General features: G+C 41.8%; 1 protein-coding gene and 1 long non-coding RNA gene across 2 annotated transcripts in view; both read right to left on the bottom strand.

Annotated features, from left to right (window-relative positions):
• The window catches only part of LOC147034791 (uncharacterized), a 57,438-nt gene extending 54,921 nt beyond the window's left edge, over positions 1–2,517 (bottom strand). Inside the window, exon 1 of the long non-coding RNA XR_015060267.1 lies at positions 1,247–2,517. This is a non-coding gene — a long non-coding RNA (uncharacterized LOC147034791). The remainder of the gene's footprint in view (positions 1–1,246) is intronic.
• Positions 1–21,067, bottom strand: part of SYT1 (synaptotagmin 1) — a 671,970-nt gene that overhangs the window by 498,759 nt on the left and 152,144 nt on the right. The window lies entirely within an intron of this gene.

Below are 21,067 nucleotides of genomic sequence, written 5' to 3'. Positions count from 1 at the left end.
TATATATATATATATATATATATATATATACACATATATATACACATATATATATATATATATATATATATATATACATGTAAATATATATCTCGAAATGTGGAGTGTGATGAGCACTCCCCCACCCAATATCCAATGGACATAAAGTCCTACACCAAAGTGTCACCTCTAATCTGTAAGCCTCGGACCGATGACTGTCAAACAAAGATTACATGGTCAACATCAGTTAGACATCAAACGGAGCCGCCTATCTTGATTTCAGGCTTATTTATCTCTTATGGAGGCACCCTTTTTATACCAAAAAAGGAAAACCAATCAAAACATTTCAACAGCCTGGGACATGAACCTTGACCCCTTGGCCCAAGCACACAGTCCAACAAAGACTGTCCCATTGGCATACACATCCCCTATGCCCCTCAGCCCAAAGGCTGAAGCATTTGTCGATCAAATGCACACATCCTAACCCCGAAGGGCCAGAATGCCTGGTCATACAATGGGACCCCTCCATAGGAGCGAGTCCCCATGACTTCAACGGCACGCCATCCTGAATTTGGGCTTATTTAACCTCATCAGGATGGCATACCGATAAGTATCTCACCAACGATGACCACACAATAGTGAGCATCGGCCGCGAATTATGCCTCACACAGTGAAACTGCACAATCCGTAAAGAACAACCATCCATCTGCCATCCAGACGATTGTTTCCATGAATGCAAACCAATCAACCAGAAGGCACATGGTGCAATCGGTGGGGAAATAAAAATGTCTGGAGTGTGACGAGCTCTTCCCTGATCTCCAATGGACATAAGGTAAATGAAGAGAAACCCCATTCTGACGTTATATCCAGATAGAGAGCAGCTTTGTACATTGTTCCCATCATGTGTTGCCTTTTTGGCTGCTGGTTGCATCATTGTTTAGGAGTGCAGCTTTTGCCGCTGATGCAGTGCCCCTATTACCAGTATAATGGTGCTTATTTCACCGACCTCGGAAGGATGACAGGCTGAGTCAACCCCCTGGTGTTAATTCAGTGGAAACAGGGTTCAAACTCAGGACCTAAGGATCCCAAGCCACCACCCTAACCGCGAAGCCAACACCAGGTATTATTGGCCTTGGATGCCATATGCAGAGAGTTTGGAGAGAGAGAGAGAGAGGCAGGGTTCCAGACTGTATCAAATGTTTTTGATCCGCAAATCCGCAAGTTTCCATATCCGGTACCACCAAGGGGTTTCCAATGTTAGACGTACCTTCAAGGTCCACCGAGCCTGACACGATCTGGACCTTATTCTGCTCCTTAGCATCAACATTTCACCGTTTTTGACCTTTTTCCGATATCCGTAACAGATACCTCCATATCGTCCACACTGTCCTATACAGTGGATGGTAAAGGAGAGGAAGCAACCACTTTCACTTCCTCGTTTGGTGGGGGTGGATAAATTACTTCACGATTACACACCCTCTCACCATTGCCGGTCGGGGTGGACGAGTCCAATTCGTCGAACACCTCAGCCGTTTGGGTTGGGGGGGGGCGCAGGGCTTGGCGCCCGATTCACCTTCTCCCCAATAGTTGGTGGTGAGGAAGAATCGTCCCTCACCGCACCTTCACTTTTTTGCGGTGTAACCGCATTGGGACAAACACTCTCCACATGCCCGTAAGCTCCCCACCCAAAACACGTCATAACCTCTGAGGAGGCAAACATTTTACATTCAAACCCGTCGATTTTTACACTGAGTCCAACATTCAGTGTTTTTTCATTTTCAGGTAGTATCATATAAACCAGTCTTTTAAAGGACATGACGTGGTTAAATTTATCACTAACATGACGTATCGGCACCATTGAGATCCTCGACACAACCTTACCGAACTTGTTTAACTGGTTGCACAAGTCCTGGTTCCTCATAAATGGTGGAATATTATTAACGTTAACTTTCACTGTTGGGGCCTGTTTGTGCGAACACAGAGAGGTACCGTGGGGACCACGTGTTCCTCCGACACTAACACGACAAACTTCTTATTCATGCGAGAAGCAGCACGAATATTACGTAATCCAACGATGTTACCAAAGGCGGAAAGCACATCGTTAAGTTCCACCTCACTGGGAGGGAAGCAAAAACAGCGTTATTCCGAGTTAGTGACTCGAACATCTCAACACGGAAACGTTCACCCGCCATTCTAACTCAAGAAAACAAGTTGGTGAACTTTATCGAGAGAAATAAGGCGTTTTCACAAACACCAAGGAATCAACGATTAAAGTTGATAATTAACAAAGAACACGGTCGCAGTGAACGAGAAAAGCCTTCCCGATGGCCATGACAGGCCTTAGGCCTACGATTTTCTCAACACGAGACCGTGGGCTCTCCCTTTCTTCTCCAGACAGGAAGGATAAAAACACGGGAAAAGTCCACAAGTAGAAAACGAACACATAGGAAACGAAAAATGGGGAAAGTGGAAACACCAAACAGCACGACAGAGGAGGGGAACTCACAACACGAAGCAAAGAGCGGCCATGACAGTACACAGAACGTACCAACAGCTAGCAGGGGGCGAGAGAGAGGGGAGGAGAGAGAGAGGGAGGGGAGGGGGAGAGAGAGAGAGAGGAGGGGAGGGGGAGAGAGAGAGAGGGAGGGGAGGGGGAGAGAGAGAGAGAGAGGGAGGGAGGGGGAGAGAGAGAGGGAGGGGAGGGGGAGAGAGAGAGAGAGGGAGGGGAGGGGGAGAGAGAGGGAGGGAGGGGGAGAGAGAGAGAGGGAGGAGGGGGAGAGAGAGAGAGGGAGGGGAGGGGGAGAGAGAGAGAGAGGGAGGGAGGGGGAGAGAGAGAGAGGGAGGGGAGGGGGAGAGAGAGAGAGAGGGAGGGGGAGAGAGAGAGAGGGAGGGGAGGGGGAGAGAGAGAGAGGGAGGGGAGGGGGAGAGAGAGAGAGGGAGGGGAGGGGGGAGAGAGAGAGAGGGAGGGGAGAGAGTAAGGAGGGGGAGCAGAAAAGTAGAGAGGATGGAGTGGTAGCGAGGAGGGGTAGTGGAGCAAGGAAGGAGGGAGTAGCGAGGTGGGATGGGGGAAAGGAAGGCAGCGTGAGGGAAGGGAATGCAGCGTACCAGTCGTTACCGGGGTGAAAGTGCTTTCATTCGTGGATTGCGAAAGCGAACTTGTTGCTGTTGCATACTTTGGTTTCTTTGAATCCACATTCTCAACCATCACAAATAGGTTCTCTCTCTGGTGTTTGGTTTTCAAATGTTTCAGTATATTGGACGTAACACAGTGATGAGCAATGTCTATTGAACAAAGTGAGACTGTCTTCTTTAATATTCCCAAAATAGTTCCTTTAAAACTATTTTGTATTAAAAAAAAAAATGCACTTTAAAACCTTTTGAATGATGTTGTCAAAAACTTTATCAGTCAATGTATCGCCTTTCCATCCATCAGCAAAGCAATCAGCACGCTTTACTGACCCACTCCAAATACCTTGCTATTCATATAAAAGGAACATGCCCTGGGGGCATGTTTCGTTTGCAAGTGACTTGCTTTGCTGGTATATTGCAAACAGGACACTCCAGGGGCAAGTTCCTTTTCAATGAACACATTATCAGGCCATGTGTAACCGGGACATGCCCAACAGGGATTAAAAAAAAATTCCCCGAAAAAAAAAATTCTTTCTATGAAGTAGGAATTGTTTGGAATTGGCGTCGGGGTTCCAGTTCACCACTCGATTCCTTTTGATTCCATTGTTGGAATTGAATACTTTGGAATTGATTCTGCCCACCATGTTTCAGCACTCAAGCAAGCACACCAATCAAATGGTTGACGAGGATCGGCTGGCTGGGTCATACTAAACACCATCTGGAGACGTCTGGAGTATCAAAGAATGTGCGAATTGGAGAAATGAACTTTTTTTAGCACTTTTTTTAGCAGTCGGAACTGCTCCCAAGTTCAATTCCGCAGTTTAAATTTTGAAATTCCGTTCAAGTTAAAGGAATCTGGAGCTTATCGCATTTCAGCTGTAATGCTTATAAACGTCCAGAGTTGCATGTGAATGGAGGGAGAAGGGGGTTTGGGAGGAGGTAAGCATGAGGTGAGGGGAAGGAAAAGCAGACATGCGGTGGAGCGTCAATTGCGATTCATACAGTCTCATCAAAATGATTCTGCATGACTGCATAGAATAACGGTGAAAATGAAAACAAAATCATGTCTGAAATACATTTTCTACCGGTCATACTATAAACAACACCGGAACATGGCCGCAGACAAACACCACCCGGAGACAAACACTACCCGTACACGTTCGCAGACAAGGCTCTGTCGGTATCGATTTCTTTTGATATTGATATACCGGTGGGGTCATATTGGAAAATACCGGTATATCAAAATTAAAAATATATATATTGAAGTTTTTTTTAAACGCAGGTTCCAAAAATACGCAATGGTCCAATGGTCCATTATGTATTTATATATAACATTCATCTCATTGACACATGGTAATTTTTCAAAGTATTCCCACATGGAGTTTTCTTTTTGCCCCCATGATGACAACCGTTATTTTACTTCCAACTTCAACTTCTATTAAAAATGGTTTTGTTTTAAAGTGAGATCGGTATTGGTAACCGGCACAGGTCGGAATCCATCGCTATTGCAGTTCTGGTATGACTATCGCAGAATGCTGTACCAGTATCTCTTCCATGCCAGTATCGCTGTCACAGATCACTGACTCTGCACAGGGCTTCTAAAGCACACCCGATTCATATGAATAACCAATTGACAATTTGCTTTAAAACCAGTTGCGAGGGCAAAGAAAAACGCGATTGTTTGTACGGAGCTGATGATCGCGGATGCTGAGGGTTAAAAGCTAAATCCTACTGTACTTCCCAGTACGTCTTGACATCATACATTTCACTGTTCCTGTTTATCCGAGACACCGAGTGCATCAAAACTTTTAAAATCATGAATGGTATTTAAAGATTGTAAACACCTTTCTTCAATTTGTTGGTGATGTACTGTTTGTTTGTTTTTCATACATGTATGTTCAGAATTCCAATACCGGTATATCAATATGAAAAATTATATCGATATATCACCGGACCCTCCAGGACACAAACACTGTCGAGAGACAAACACCGTCCAGAGACAACAACCATCCGGACAAGTCCGAAGACCACCACCGCCCAGAGACAAACACCGTCTGGACACATGCGGAGGTAACCACCATCCAGAGTATCAAATAATGCATGAGTACAACTCTCTGAATGTTAATAAGCATTGCAGCTGAAATGTGATAACCTCAAGAATCTCTTAATCTGAGCTGAATTTAAAATATTAAAAAGCAGAATTGACCTCAGCAGCAGCTCCTACTGCTAAAAATAAAAAAGAGAGAAAAAAAGTGTTCATTTGTCTAATTGTTACGGATTTGGAAAGATTACCCCAGGGGGAGAACAAACTAGGTACGTAGAACCCGAGGGGTAGAACTCTTGTTGAGGGGTTGTTCAGTGAGCATGCGTTGGCTAGGTTGTATTTCCCCGATGTAATATCTCCCCAGTACCCCTCTGTTACTTTCAATCATTCCTCCTTTTCCCCATTGGTCCATTTCCCCCCTTTGCCTTTGTCTATTCATCAATCACCTCCCCATTGATCCTTTCTCCCACCCCTCTCCTGTGCTCCTTTCAACAATTCCTCCTTCACCCCATCGGTCTTACCTTCAACCACATGGCTGTTCGGTCATCCCTCGGTCCAGCGGAGTCCCCCTCCATTCTTACATGCATGTTCCTGGCACGGCATGTGATGCTTGGTTTTGTGGCCTGTAGGACGGTGCTTCTCCCATGTGAAATAGTATGTAGAGTGCAGGACTGTACGGGTGAATGCTTGTGCACGAGGGAGGGGGCGGGGGCTTCCATCTTTGCCTTGGGCATGTGAAGGGAGTGGTGGGAGGCTGAACCGTGTGTTCCCTCAGAATGACTTGGCATTTTCCACAAGCCACATCGTAGACCTGCCCCCATCGGCTGCAGATGCACGAGCTGGGCCAAAAAAGAGAGAGCTCACAAGACGCAGAAGGCTCGAGGAAAAAAAAGAGAAAAGAGAGCTTATGAGAGGAAGGGAAAGAGAGACGCAGTTGGCGTCTCAAGCAAGCACACCAGATGGCGAAGGCTCTTGAGAGAAGGGGAGAAAAGGCATGTGAAAAGGAAGAGGACAGAAGCGGATAGAAAATGCTCGTGAGAGAAGGGGAAAAAACCGTGTGAGAGTGAGGAAAGAAAGGTTTCACGAGCAGTTGGTGTGAAGCTTCTATAAGGAAAAAAGCACTCCTTCCACGATCGATGTCCTGCGGTCTTGATCTTGTCGGCTACAAAGGACGACGACGGTGAATGGCAGCACCTTATCGATGGGGATCTGAGGAGGAAGATGTGGCAGAGGAGGGCGAGTGAGGGTGAGTTGCATATCTAGCTGGCATATATCTGGGATGCCGGAGAGGACTGGTCTACTGGGTCTGGGCACCTTCGGGAGTAAGCTGCATGTCCCATTGCGCCACATCTCTACTGCCCATCTTCCCCATCTTCTAGTATACTTGAACTACATGAGGTAAGGGAGAGAAAAAAAAAAGACTGCTTTTATTTTCTCCATACTTTACTTTTCTTTTCAAGTTCTTCTTGTTGTCTTCTTCTCCCCCGATTTTAATGATGCCCATGTGTCCTTTGTGTAAGTAAGATTGAATAAGAAGAATACATGTTGTGGTTAAATCTGCTCTGATGTGCCTTTTGCTTTCTTGCTACTTGCTTTTAAATGATTGATTGCCTGTGTGTGTGTGTGTGCAATAAATAATTGTTTGTTGTTTTTTTCCAATGTCTCAGTTATCTTTTCCTTTACTGGTCTGACACAGTGCACAAGTATAGTTAGATGGGAAGTTGTACCCCATCTGATTTGCTTACTAGCCGGTGCATAATTAGCAGCTCCAGTTGGCTGCACCTGCTACAGTAAGTTAACGCAGGTACGCAGAGGGCAAGAAACGCGTTTGGTGGGGTCAAAACACTGGAAACAGTAACACGCGAGGAAGTGTAACCCTGCCAGGACAGGCGGTACCAATTGGCGTTGATAGTTGCTTAGCAACCCACCAGCGTGTGGAGTTATCCTGTGCCCGGCGGCCTCAGGACCGGGCATTCAGGAGGGACCCAAATGCTTCCCATCATGGCAAGCCTCAAACCCCAGATCCGTAAAAACGCGCGCGCGCACGCACGCACGCACGCACGCACGCACGCACGCACACACACACACACACACACACACACACACACACACACACACACACACACACACACACACACACACACACATATATATTTAGAATTTAATAGCATTAAAAATACACATGGTAGATAAAGAAATATGTACAACCCAGTAGAATGGTTTCCAAAATTTAAAATAAATGAATAATTAAAGGAAAGGGTACTTGCATAGTTCCATCAAGAATGCAACAAGGTATGTTCAATAACTTCTCAGACTGAGATGACAGTCAAACAACCCACGCCAACTTTTCATTTTTTAATGTAGTGTCCCTTATATTTGATGCACAACAATATATTGATTCATTCATTCATTTCCTCAAAAATGTCAGTAAAATTGAGCTTTTCAAAATTGACTGTCACTGAAATGACACCTCAAATATCAAAAGAGGTAACCATCACTGGGACGCAGGAGCCATTGTTCACAATATCGTGAAAGAGTAGTAGACCGATTGTCAATATCCCTCGGCATTTGTCCTTGATGACCTACAGGAACTTTTGCATGAAGGTTTGTGTAATATGACCCTGTGATTGGGGTTTTGTGAAGCATACAGTCAATCAGCAGGATTCCCTTGGTATGGAAGGAAATTGAGGTCATGATCTTGTTGGATTGGGTACAAAATTTATTGAGTGGTCATCCATTGTGCTTTCTTTGCTTGGATTCCAAACTGGTTTCAGGATCCCAGTGAAGCCAGGTTTCATCACAAATTACCTTGCAAGTGATAAAGTCAGCTCTGCCTGCATTGAACAGTTCTGGAAGCTTGTGACATGATTTTCTCCATTACTGTCAATAATGAGTGCTTGGATTTTGGAGTCCCACCTCACTGAGACCTTGGGTATTTTCGGGTGTCCATGGATGATGGTGAAATCACTACCTTGAAAATTCCAAGTTAAATGCATATTTCAAGGATCGTAATCTCGTGATCCTCCATGATTAATGCCTCGACCTGTTCAATAATAGATGGGTCGGTTGCATTTGCAGACAGTGCCATTCGAACAAGGAACCTGGGGTCATCTTCAAGGAACTATAATTATCCGCACATAGTCATCCATTTAACTAGTGGAGAATATGAGGGTGCACCTTCACCAGACAACCAGGTGTCGATTTGTGGATTTAAGTGGAGCAGGAACCGTTGAAAAGTGTATATTTAAAAAAAAAATTATTTAATATGGACAACGGGATGCTCTTTTTCTTTGTTTTTTTTTTAGTAAGACCCATAATTGTCTAACGTTGCAAAATTCTTCATTCTAGTCTGAAACATCAATGTCAGATTAACGACGCCACGGAACTAAGAAACAACAAGCCGACAACATGAAAGTTTATAATGAGCAACAAAAAGAACAAACAAAAGAACACGGCTCAGGGGTCCCAAAGAAATAACCCATTCTCATAACTTTTGAGATTTTCCAAAACAGATTTGTTGCATTTTTCTGTTATATCTTTGTCCCTGTGTTGCTATATATGTTTTCGTCCAATTATCCATGTTAAATCGTACCTTGTTGTACTGTATTTGTCAAATGCTCATCTTCGTGTTGTTCAGGGCCTACTCCTCGGACAGTCGCTGTGAAAAATTTTGTCCCTTTTGTCACAGTGTTCCTCGTCTTGCTTCTTTCTTTTCCATATATGGTACTTTATACCTCAACGTTCTCCTATTTCCACTTCTCACTTCAATTCTTTGTTTTTTTCTCCCTTCTCTCAATACTGTATCTCCAAACTGAATATAAATGCTTCTTCCTTCTTTGTTTTAAAAGCATTTTTAAAATGCTTTATTTTTCTAATTTCTCCATTAGAAATGCCCCATGTTCTTCTTCTTCACCATGATATATTCCTCTTCTTCTTCTTCTTCTTCTTCATAAAGATTATTTTCCAAAACTGTCAGCTAAGCGCTGAGTCTCCCAACCCTCCTGCCACGCCTAAAACATCACCTTTTTCCATGCCTTCAAAAAAATTATTCCCACCCATCCCACGATGTTTATCTCAATTTGTCCAATTGGGGAATTTGGAATCAGCATCTCTCCACATCACATCCTCTCTTTCCGCATCCATCCCAGTGAAATCCATCGCAGAATGAAAATGCAATATGGTGACACATGTTTATCACTGCAGCAGGTGTACAACTGGGACAGGAAGTGTAAAAGTGGAGTGTCCAGTGTGGCAGACGCTGCTCACTCGGGTTGGTCTCACACCGCCGATACACCAGAAATGGTGGCAGGAGTTGAGCACGTGCTGAGGGAAAACCGTCGCATTACGCTAGATAAAGTGTTCTGCGAATTGAACGTTTGCCATGGTTCAGCACACCATATCATTCACAACATGCTCGGGATCTGTAAAGTGTCTGCAAGGTGGGTGCCTAGACAACTCACACCGGAACTGAAAGAACTCCACTTTTAAACTTCCTGTCCCAGTCGTACACCTGCTGCAGCGATAAACATGTGTCACAATATGGCATTTTCATTCTGCGATGGAATTCACTGGGATTCATACCCTCGCTTCCCAAGAAACGGATGACAGAACGTTGCTCCTCCCTGGTTCATGCTTTTAAGGGAGCTACCATCTTGGAACTGCTCTACTTACGTCACACGCTCAATGTTGCCAGATCTAAAACAGGCAAAATATGACTTTTACCCATACATATATATAACATGTGTGTCATCTACAACTACAGGTACACACATTACATTCTCAAATTTATATCACCATTTTAAGGTTACTTATTGACTGCCTCTCGTATTTCCCAAGGCATGATATTTCTGCTGATATACTAATATTTGATGTCACATTATCACACATAACACAAACATCTGAATGATCCATAATTTTATGAGAAAAGCGAAATTCTGGGCGAACTTGTTAAACTGGTTGTGAAATTGGTGCCTCCCCCTCTCCCCTCCCCCCGCCCACATGGACGGAAGGCAAATGAACCCCTCTGCACCACCTCAGTACGTCATTGCCCGCACAGTGTTCAAGACTGCAAGCAAAATATCACCTCAGGACTCTCTTTCCTGTTTGTTAAAAAATTGTGGAGTAGAGTTAACTCAGACTTTGTTTGATCTATTGGTGGGTTGTGCTGTGGATATATATATATATATATATATATATATATATATATATATATATATATATATATATATATATATATATATATATATATATATATATATATGGATATAAAGTCCTTCCTCGGCCCACCTGAACTCCTCACCACTAACAAAGCTTTTGGCCGCAGCCTGATGGAGTACTGCTCTCCCCTCTGGGCTAGTACTCCTGCCTCTCACCTTTCTCGGCTTCACGCTGTGGAAACCAAGGCATTTCAGATCATTGGCATCTTCCACGATGAGACTGAGTCCTTGGGCCTCTCACTCTCTCACTGCAGGCAAGTCGGTGGTCTTTCTGTCTTCTACCATCTCCTCTCCAGCCCCCCCCCCCCCGTTCTCTCTGTGATTTGTCCCCACAACATTTCCGCAACAACCAACAACCCCCTTCTGGTAAAACTACCAAAATCACGAATCACTGCTCACCTTCACTCTTTCATTCCTCTTTTTTCCTGCCTTTGGAATAAACTTCCTCACTATATTCAATCCCATTCTTCCCTCCAAGCCTTCAAAACAGCTGTTCAACAGCTGAAAGATTGCAAAAAGTTCCACCAGGAATTACCAAACATGAAATTTTGAGTCAAAAAAAAAATTCCCATTTTGACTGCTGTTGCCCCAAGTCCCCACCTGCTGCGGCATGAACTGGGGTTCAGATACAAAAAATCATTACATATTTCATGTGTCCCCCAACGTTGATTGCATATACAAGGTTCATTTTTAAAATGTTTAAAAATGTGCGTGTAATTGCATTGCTTGATGTTTGGCCAAAAAGATACTGCTCTCGCACCTTCCTGCCACATGGTGATCATACCTACCAAGTTTCATGAATTTCTGCACAACTGTTTAAGAGTTGATAGCATAACAGTTTGACAGACAGATGGAGACAGAGAGACAGACAGACAGACAGACAGAAAGAGCCCATTAGAATATCCCTCCATTTTTTTCAAAAAGCGTCGGGATAATATTATCGCTTGTTCTGAGGAGGGATAAGAAGTGATATCATATTTAGGTATCCTTTCATTTGTGAGTAGAACATTCGTGAAATGTCAGATGACATGGGCTGGACACTTGTTGCAGATGGCAGAAGAGAGAATGGCAAAGAGAGCGAATAAATTGAGGGAGTAAAGTAGGAGGAAAAGAGGTAGATTGAGTTTGAGATGGGAGGATTGTGTGAGGAGGGATATGCGTAATGTGGGGGTGGTTGGAGAGTGGAGGGAGTTGGTTGAGGACAGAGGGAGATGGAGGAGTATCGTGGTCAAGGCAGGTCAGAATCTTGGTGCCATTGGACCGAGCTTCTGCCCTGCCTTGACCACGATACTGTTCCCTTGTGGAGGTAAGAGGAGGAGAACAACATTAGCACAATTAATATGATGATGCCGATTGTATGATGTTAATAATTATGAACATCATTCAGTTGTGATAAAAATAAAACAAAGAAGGCAGCACCATAGAATTATTTTATCAGTTATTTTAACACTGAACATTTCATAGCGGATCACATAGTGCATCACACACAAATCATATTTCCAGGAAAAAATACTCAGGACATTCAGTAAAATAACAATGGTGATTTTTCATGGACAGAAAATCAGATTGCCTTTGCCATATTATGTATTTCATATTTAGAAATCCGAGGGGAGAAGGAACTCTCAGGGTGAGGCCTTAACCCCTTTGTGACGCCGAGTTTCCAACAGTGGACTGATGAAGCATCGTGGACACATGCTCAACCATCTAATTACAGTTCAAAACGCCTCTATTTCAGACACCACATGACAAAGATAATTTTCATTGTGGTTATATATCAAGCCACAAGCTATGTGGCTGCACTGCTTGAATGGAATGTCGCAGTCAACGAATGGTGATTTTTCTTTAAATAAAATAAGTGATGATGAAAGCCACATGCTTCATTTAGATGTGAATGCCTTACTCAATATATATAAAAGTCCCACAGTCAATAGAATAAGAAAGGTAATATTGAAATGACAAAATTGAGAAACAATCGTGTGTGTGTGTGTGTGTGTGTGTGTGTGTGTGTGTGTGTGTGTGTGTGTGTGTGTGTGTGTGTGTGTGTGTGTGTGTGTGTGTGTGTGTGTGTGTGTGTGTGTGTTTTTCGCGTTAAAAGTCTTCGAGGCAAATAATTCTCGAAGGCAAACACAATAAATGACTTTAAAAAGTAATTTTTGCTCTTGGTTCAGATAAATTGGTCTGAAGGGCCATTTTTCTTAATGAGGCTTGAGCGTGTGTGTATGTGTGTGATATTATCAAATGTATTTCATTCGCATGCAGCACCACATTTCAGGGAGTCACCAGCCACCATGTAATATATTGTTCTTCAAGTTAAAGCATTTAATGAGCAACAACTGCTGGGACATCCCTCAAGTGGGTCACACAAGGCACTGTTTTTTTTCCTTTTGGTATCAATACTCTGTCAGCGTGCAATGGGAAACAGAAAAGGTCCAAAAACAAAGGGACTAATCAAAACTAGTTTTCTGATGCAGTCAAACTCAAGAACGGCTTTGACTTTGAGTTCTGATCCCTACACAGATATATAAATAAATAAAATAAACATCAAACAGAATGAACATCAACTCCAACATATCATTTGTTCTGTTGAATATTGTTGAAAAAATGTGATTAAAAAGGGTGATTACAAAGTGTCCCACCTTGGAGTGTGAGATTGTCCAAATAAAGCCACCCATGGTGGAGCTATTCGATGAATGTTAAGAGAAACGTCGTGGTTGAATGACACAATCACCCATGCACGTTAAGTTAAATAGACTATGGTCGCCTTTGCCGAAAGCAAATCATTCGTGTAGAGACCACAGAGGTTTGCCTTGTCGCAGACGCGCATGCTAATGTTGGTGACTTTGACTAATATTGGGTCATTGTTGACGTGAAAGACAATGAAAAATTATTACCAGATGGAATTGCACAATTTTTGAATTTGAAACGATGATCTTCGAAGAAACGTTTCTTTTTGTTGTTTTAACTGACAGTTGGTCAAGACCTCTCAGCCACTAAAAGCCCCCATTTCTTAAAAATGCCTTCCCATTGCTGCAGAGTAATTGAATATTTATATATCAACACGACATTCACTCCATCCATTGCCAGCTTGGCCAATTATTATGGTACACCGCTCCTTCCCAATTCCATAGCCAGTCGATGCATGACGTCAGCGCCAGGCACCGAAGGAAGGGAGTACTCAGTTTTTACTCCGTTTGTTAATCTTGTAAAATCGAAGATTTTTCAAGGATATTGGCCAGACGATTTTGTTATTCTGTGTCTGTCTGTCTGTTTGTTTGTCAATCGCCTGGAGGTCACAATTTTAAACCGATCTTCACGAAACTTCACCACATGGTGGAGTTTGTCGTAGGGAAGAAGCCTATTGTTTTTGAGGTCAAAAGGTCACAAGGTCAACATACGCCAAAGGTCAACAACTTAGGTGAGATTTTTTTAAATCCTCAATGTTCATCCGATTGACTTGAAATTTGAAGAGGATTTATATTTCAGGTCACTGAATTCAACCAGCCAGTTATTTTTGAGATCAACATGGACCAAAAGGTAAACATAGGCCAAAGGTCAACAACTTAGGTGAGACTTCTAAAATCTTCAACTTTCATCCGATTGGCTTAAAATTTGAAGAGGATTTATATTTCAGGTCACTGAATTCAACCAGTGAATTATAGGAGGTCAACAAAGACCAAAACGTTAACATAGGCAAAATTTCTAAAATTGCCAATTTTCATCAGATTGACGAAATTTGAAGAGGAGTTGCAGATTTGGTCAGTCAATTCAACCACCTATTCTTTTTAAGGTCAAATTTGTTTTCTGGATTTTGCAAGTATCGTGCTCTGCACGTCTTCTTCTTGTTACTTGGTGGAAAAAAAAGTTGCCAAGTATGTTGGTCTGTAGTATCTGTCTGTCTGTGGTTTTTGGCCAGAGTTTTCAAGCAATCGTTCTGAAATATTTTTTTGTGTGTAGGTGACCAGCCAATGACAGCAACACTTAATTTTGGTGAAGATCCGAATCCGGATCCAGATCTGAGAAATTTTTTAAAGTGATTCTTCACCATTGAGAGATAGGGCCAAAAACGAAATATAGCACAATGTTTCAAAAGGTTTTGGATGGATTCCGACGAATCTTGGTGGACAGGTTGGGTGTGTGACAAGGACGAATCGATTCAATTTTGGTGAAGATCTGAATACGGATCTTGATATAAGAGTTATTTAATTTATAACTGATTCTTCACCCTTGAGAAACGGGGCTAAAAACGATATTGCATGATATCTCAAAAAGTTGTGGATGGATTTGGATGAAATTTGGTGGACATGTTGGGTGTGTGACAAGGACGAATTGATTCGATTTTGGTGAAGATCTGATTCCGGATCCGAATTTGAGAGTTTTTCAAGTGATTCTTCACCACTGAGAGATGGGGCCAAAAACTATGTATTGCATGAAATATCAAAAAGGTGTGGACAACTTGTGACACATCTAGATGGATGAGTTGGTGAGGTGACAAGAACAAGCCGATTCGATTTTGTTTAAGGTCCGGATTCAGATCCGACCTATCAGTGGCATACAAAATGTAAACTATTCCGCCTAGTGGAGGTATGTGCTCCACCGAGTGCTGTTACGTTTCACGAAGTGCCACTGGATGAGTGATTTTTCATTATTCTCTGTCTGTCTGTCTGTCTTTCACCTACAGATCACAATTCTAAACCGATCATCATGAAACTTTACCAAGTTGCAGAGGTAGTCTCAACTGAGAAGCCAATTTATTTTGAGGTCAAAGGTTAAAGATCACTTTGAGGTCAAATTTATAAAATCGTTATTTTTCATCTGATTGACTTGAAAGTTGAACATGATTTGCATATTGTGTCACTGAATTGGGAAACCATCTATTTTTGGGATCAAATGGTCAAAGATCAACTCAAGGTGAAATTTACAAAATCATCAATTTTCATCCTATTCACTTCAAAATTAAACAGCAATTGCATAGGAAATTACTGAATTGGGAAACCAACTATTTTTGAGATCAAAAGGCAAAGGATAACTCAAGGTCAAACTTTTAAAATCAATTTCAATGTGAAAAATAATCAATTTCCATCCAATTGGCCTGGGCTTTGATTAAGATTGTGAATTTTCATGTTAATGAAATGGACAATTTGATGTATCCATGGCAACCTTTGGAGAGGGGGTGGATTTTGCAAATATCATGCTCTGCATGACGTCTTTTTCTTGTTACTTGGCGAAAAAAAATGATGCCAAGGATGATAGTGTTTGTCTGTTTGTCTGTTTGTTTGTTTGTCTGTGTTTGTCACACGATTTTTGGCCACAGATTACAAGCAATCGTTCTGAAATCTTTTGTGTGTGTCGGTGACCGGCCAAGGACAGAAATGCTTAATTTTGGTGAACATCCGAATCTGGATCTGGATCTGAGAATTTTTCAAGTGATTCTTCACCATTGAGAGATGGGGCCAAAATGGATATTTTGTACAATATCTCAAAAGATTATGGATGGATTCACACGTAACTTGGTGGACAGGTTGGGAGTGCCACTCGGAAGAATTGATTCAATTTTAAAAAGAACCGAATCCAGATCTTTATACGAGAGTCGTTTGATTTTTAACGGATTCTTCACCATTGAAAGATGGGGCTCAAAACGAGATTGCATGTTATCTCAACAAGTTTTCGATGGATTTCGTAGAAACTTTGTGGACAGGGTTGGTGTGTGAAAAGGACCAATTGATTCTATTTTGGTGAAGATCCGAATCCGCATCCGGATGAGAGAATTTTCAAATGATTCTTCACCATAGAGAGATGGGCCCAAAAATGATATACAGCACAATATCTCAAAAATTATGGATAGATTCCAGATAAACTTTGTGGACCGGTTGGGTTTGTGAAAAGGACTAATTGATTCAATTTTGGTGGAGATTTGAATCTGGATACGAGAATGTTTTAAAGTGATTATTCACCATTGAGCGATGGGGCCAAAAACTATGTATAGAATGATATCTAAAAGTTGTGGATGACTTGTGATGCAACTAGGTGGATGAATTGGTTAGGTAACAAGAACAAGCCGATTCGATTTTGGTTCAGGTCCGGATTCAGATCTGGCCCGTCAGTGGCATACAAAATGTAAACTGTTTAGCCTGGCAGAGTTATGTGCTCTCCTGAGTGCCATTCCGTTTCACAAAGTGTTGCTCTACAAGTGTTTTTAGATCCTCGTGGAGGATCTCTAAGTCTTACGTTGTTGTTCTTCATCTTCTTCTTGTGGACTTTTTTGTTTCACAGCCTACAGTTTTCATCGAAACTTCCTGAAACTTGGCATATATATGTAAAAATACCCTGTGCAAACAGTAACAATCTCCGATTTTGAAAATTCCTCCTAGAAAAAAAAGTTATGACGTCAAGATATCTCCGCTAATGGAAATCGCCTAAAAAATTTTCTCTGAAACTAGGCAAGCTTTTTGAATTCTGTTTGCGGGAATCGAACAGGGCATTAGCAGAGATGAATTACCGCACATATGATACATCACTATGACGTCATATCAATTTTTATGACGTCATTCCTATTTTTTGACATTTTTTGTTTTACAACCCAGAGTTTTCATCGGATCTTCGTGAAACTTGCCATGAACGTATATGCAGAAAGCCCACGTGCAGGCAGTAACCATCTCTGACTTTGGAAATTCTTCCTAGAAAAAAAGTTGACGTCATAATATCGCCGCTAATGGAAATCGCCTATACCATTATCTCCGAAACTAGGCAGGCTGTTTGATTTTGTTTGCGGGAATCAAGCCGGGCATTAGCACAGATAATTTATCACAAACCTGATACATCACAATGACGTCATATTCGTTTTTATGACGTCATCATTAAGAGGACGAGGATATTAGCTCATTTGAGCTTGTTTCATTTGTTTGTTTGTTCGTTCGTTCGTTCAGGCGATATCTCAGCCATCCTTTGAGCTAGGAAGCTGAAATTTGAGGACAAAAATAAGGATGTGATTTGACAAAAAGCCGTTTTAAATTTTTTTTTGATTAATCAATCAATCGATTAATTCCCGAATTATTAATTCCTTATTTATTTTCTTTCTCATCTGGGCAATATCTCAGGCAACTTTTGAGCAAGGAAGCTGACATTTGGACACAACAGTGAACAAGTTATTTGGCTACAAGGGGTATTTTTGATGTATTGATTAATCAATTAATCAATTAATTTTTCATTTTTCTATGAATTACTTAATTTCCAAAAAGTTACAGATTCGGATAAAACAGTGATAGTTTTGGTTTGCTATTAACCAATTAATTTTGAAAATTAATTATTTTCTGATGACTATTTATTTGTTATAATTAATCAATCGATTATATATTGAACACTGCTCCCTCCCAATTCCGTCTTCATGTATGTCTCCAAAGGCGCCCCTGCAATGTCGTGTGCTGGAGGATTTGTTATATTTTTATTTGGCATGGGGGCAGTGTACATTGAATGTGCCTCTACTTGTTAACCAACCTCTTTATTATAAGAAAAGGCATAATGAGGTGAAGTATTTTCATAATACTGGCAGGCGAAACCTCCAACAAGTAATAATCAACTGTAATGAACACAATCCAGTGAATGGACATCCAGGGTACCCAAACAAGGCAATCAAATGAATCTTTGCAAATTTTCCATCATCATTTAACAATCACTGCACTTTTACAAAATAGTATGTGATTATAGGAATTTAGATTTTAGTTTGTCGCATTGTATTTCATTTTAATGGCTTCTGGAGGAGCTGCAATGCAAATCATGTGGACACTTGTAGACAAATACATGAGACAATACTGGACTTTATTTCACAGCTGATATTGAGGGAAGTGACGCAACTTCTTTGGGGCACTCTGAGTACCGGCGACGCCATCTTTGTGATGAGTTCCCTTGAAAAGAAATTCAACACAGGAGGAGACCATAGGTCCATAAAGTCTGTGCTATGATTGCCAGCTTTTGATCATTTGTCGGTGCTCTATCTTTTTGAATGCTTATTGTTAAGCAAGGAATCACCATCTATCATTTTATAAGTCTTTGGTATGGCTCAGTCAGGGTTCAAGCACCAACATTCCAGACTCAGGAGGATGCTCTATGACAAGACTGAGTCTAGTGGACTTAATTGCCCTGCAGTCGGCAGAGCAATTAAGGAGAATTATCACCCCTCCCCCCAATGTAATGCCAAACCACAGCGTTTCTCTGTGCTCCATCCTCTAACTGCTGAGTATTAACTGAGGAAACAGGATGGTACCATTACTAGAGACTTCAGTACGACTCGGCCAAAGCCAGAATCGATCCAGCAACCTATGAGACTCAGAGAGGACTCTCTGACCATCATGTCACAGTCTTTTTTATATTTTTTACTTGACGACCCGTGAACCATACTAGACGACGACGGTTTGGTTCCCGTTGTGACAGCGGTTGATAAAAAAAAATCATTTCAAAAAAAAAAAAGGATAGCTTCAGCGAACTATACCGCTGAGGTTGTTTGTATTGATCAAATACTCCCGAAGAGTACTTGACTGAATCGGGAATTGATTTTTATAAAAAAAAATTCGTTGCCCGATTTTAACGAAACTTGATACTGCACACCGCAGACGAATGGTGAGTAAGGTGGCCCTAAAATTTTTGCGCTATCCTGTACCGTTTTGGCTGTATTTCAGGAACATACACACATATATACAAGATGAGGGTTTTAGTAATATATAGATAGATAAGTGCATATAGTAGATTGACATGAGGTGAAGTGTCAAACAGGTGTGGATATGGCTCGTATTTGCTTCCCTCCAATGTATTATATATCAATCTGAGAATGAATCTAATCCATGTTATCTGAGTGCTGTTCATAGTTTGGAGGTCGGCAGTATTTGTAGCCCTTGATAGTGAGATGTTAGGTTTTTTTTTACTGGCCCCACGAAGTTACAGTTGAGCAAAAAGCACATTTGTTCACATTTTTTCAGAGAGTAAAGTCATTGCAAAGTTTTGGGAAGTTGCCAATGTTTTTATCTTGGGAGGATAGAATACAGTGGAACTTCCTGACCCTGTCATTATCTCATCCTCAACTGTCATAGCCATGAAATCGTAGCACTTTATAACACAACCCAATTATTATGCAACAAAAGGTACATATAAGCATTGGAGAGAGAAGGGTACAGGGATATTGGCAGGACTGGTAGGTAGCTTGTGTATGGATGGGTGATTGCGTACATCTGTTTTGCGATGTTTGTGAGAGGGTCTCGTCAAGGGATAGTATGTGATCGGTGTTGTACATTCTTCACCCTCCCTCCCCCCCCCTCCAAAAAAAAACTTTGATAGATGTTTTTAAATCTGGTGTTGTGGCACAGGCATGATGGGCTGAATGGCCTCCTCCCTGCGTCAAATTTTCCTGTAATTTATTGTGAAAGGTGTTTAGGCCTTCTTTCTCCAAATACAAATTTTTATCACAAAATACTCGTTTGATCACTGTAGTACTGAGCTGTCAGGATGGTTCAGAGGCAACACACTTGCCTTTGATTCCTGGGAAGATTATAAACTTTCATCCCCATGATTTGCATTGCATCAATGAGCATGCAATGCCTTTTTTTGTATACATATTCGAAGCTCGTGAAAGAGTTGCAGCAGAATGGAATGGAACAAAATGGTAAGGGATATACACCAACCGCAAAGTAGAAGTGACAGTGATATCAGTGGGAGGGGGATAAGGACACATGGGGGTGAACAAGCTGCACACAAGCTGAATGAAACACAGCAAGAAAAGGAAGGGAAAAGCAGGGATGAAACAGAAAAATAACAAACCAACCAAAAACTAACAAATAAAGAGAGGTGAGGGAGTGGGGGGAAAATCTCAATAACCTGGAAAAAGGGAGTGCTTGGGAATGGGGTCATTTGGTGAAGAAAGGATCATGAGTATGGATGGGAGGTGACCTGGGGTAATGGTGAACAGCTGTCTTGAAGCCCTGAAGGGAAGAATGTGACTGAACAGAATGGGGATCCACATTTTCCAGCTTTCCCTCTGCTTTGGAATCCATGTTTAGCCAGTTTTCCCTCCACTAGCAGTTGCACATGAACATTAAGGGCAGTTTTTCAACAAGTGTGTGTGTGTGTGTGTGTGTGTGTGTGTGTGTGTGTGTGTGTGTGTGTGTGTGTGTGTGTGTGTGTGTGTGTGTGTGTGTGTGTGTGTGTGTGTGTGTGTGTGTGTGTGTGTGTGTGTGTGTGTGTGTGTGTGTGTGAAGCACTGCATCAACACCATGACACACCTACAGAAATGATACTATCTGAAGAGTGTATGTACAAGTCATGTATATTACAGTTCATGTTAGCTTTTAATAGGTATGATGCACAATGGCAGTGTGTGTAATGTTTCTCATCCGGTGTATCATGGAATCGTAAGATGTTGCATTTGAAACGAGGAGAAACATGTTATGCATTGGCCCTTTGCTCTTCTCTTCCATCGATTATTCATTTGTAAAACACAAGAAAATGCCTCATCATCATTCATATGCAACAGATGTGCTGGTGCCTGGTTACATCATTTCTGCTTTCAATGCCACTGATGCTGTGCCCACTGTGGACCCAGATATAAATTTAGAATTCGGCAATGGTACCAGCACACAATGACCTGCTTTTTTGTATTGCCTATGGGATTTTGAACATCTATGAGTGATTGCTAGCAAATTGGACACCAGACTTGATG

Source organism: Eptatretus burgeri, chromosome 1, assembly GCF_056783735.1.
Source record: "Eptatretus burgeri isolate ZD-2024b chromosome 1, Ebu_testis_v1, whole genome shotgun sequence".
Lineage (NCBI taxonomy): Eukaryota > Metazoa > Chordata > Myxini > Myxiniformes > Myxinidae > Eptatretus > Eptatretus burgeri.
This window is presented reverse-complemented; position numbering and strand designations above follow the sequence as displayed.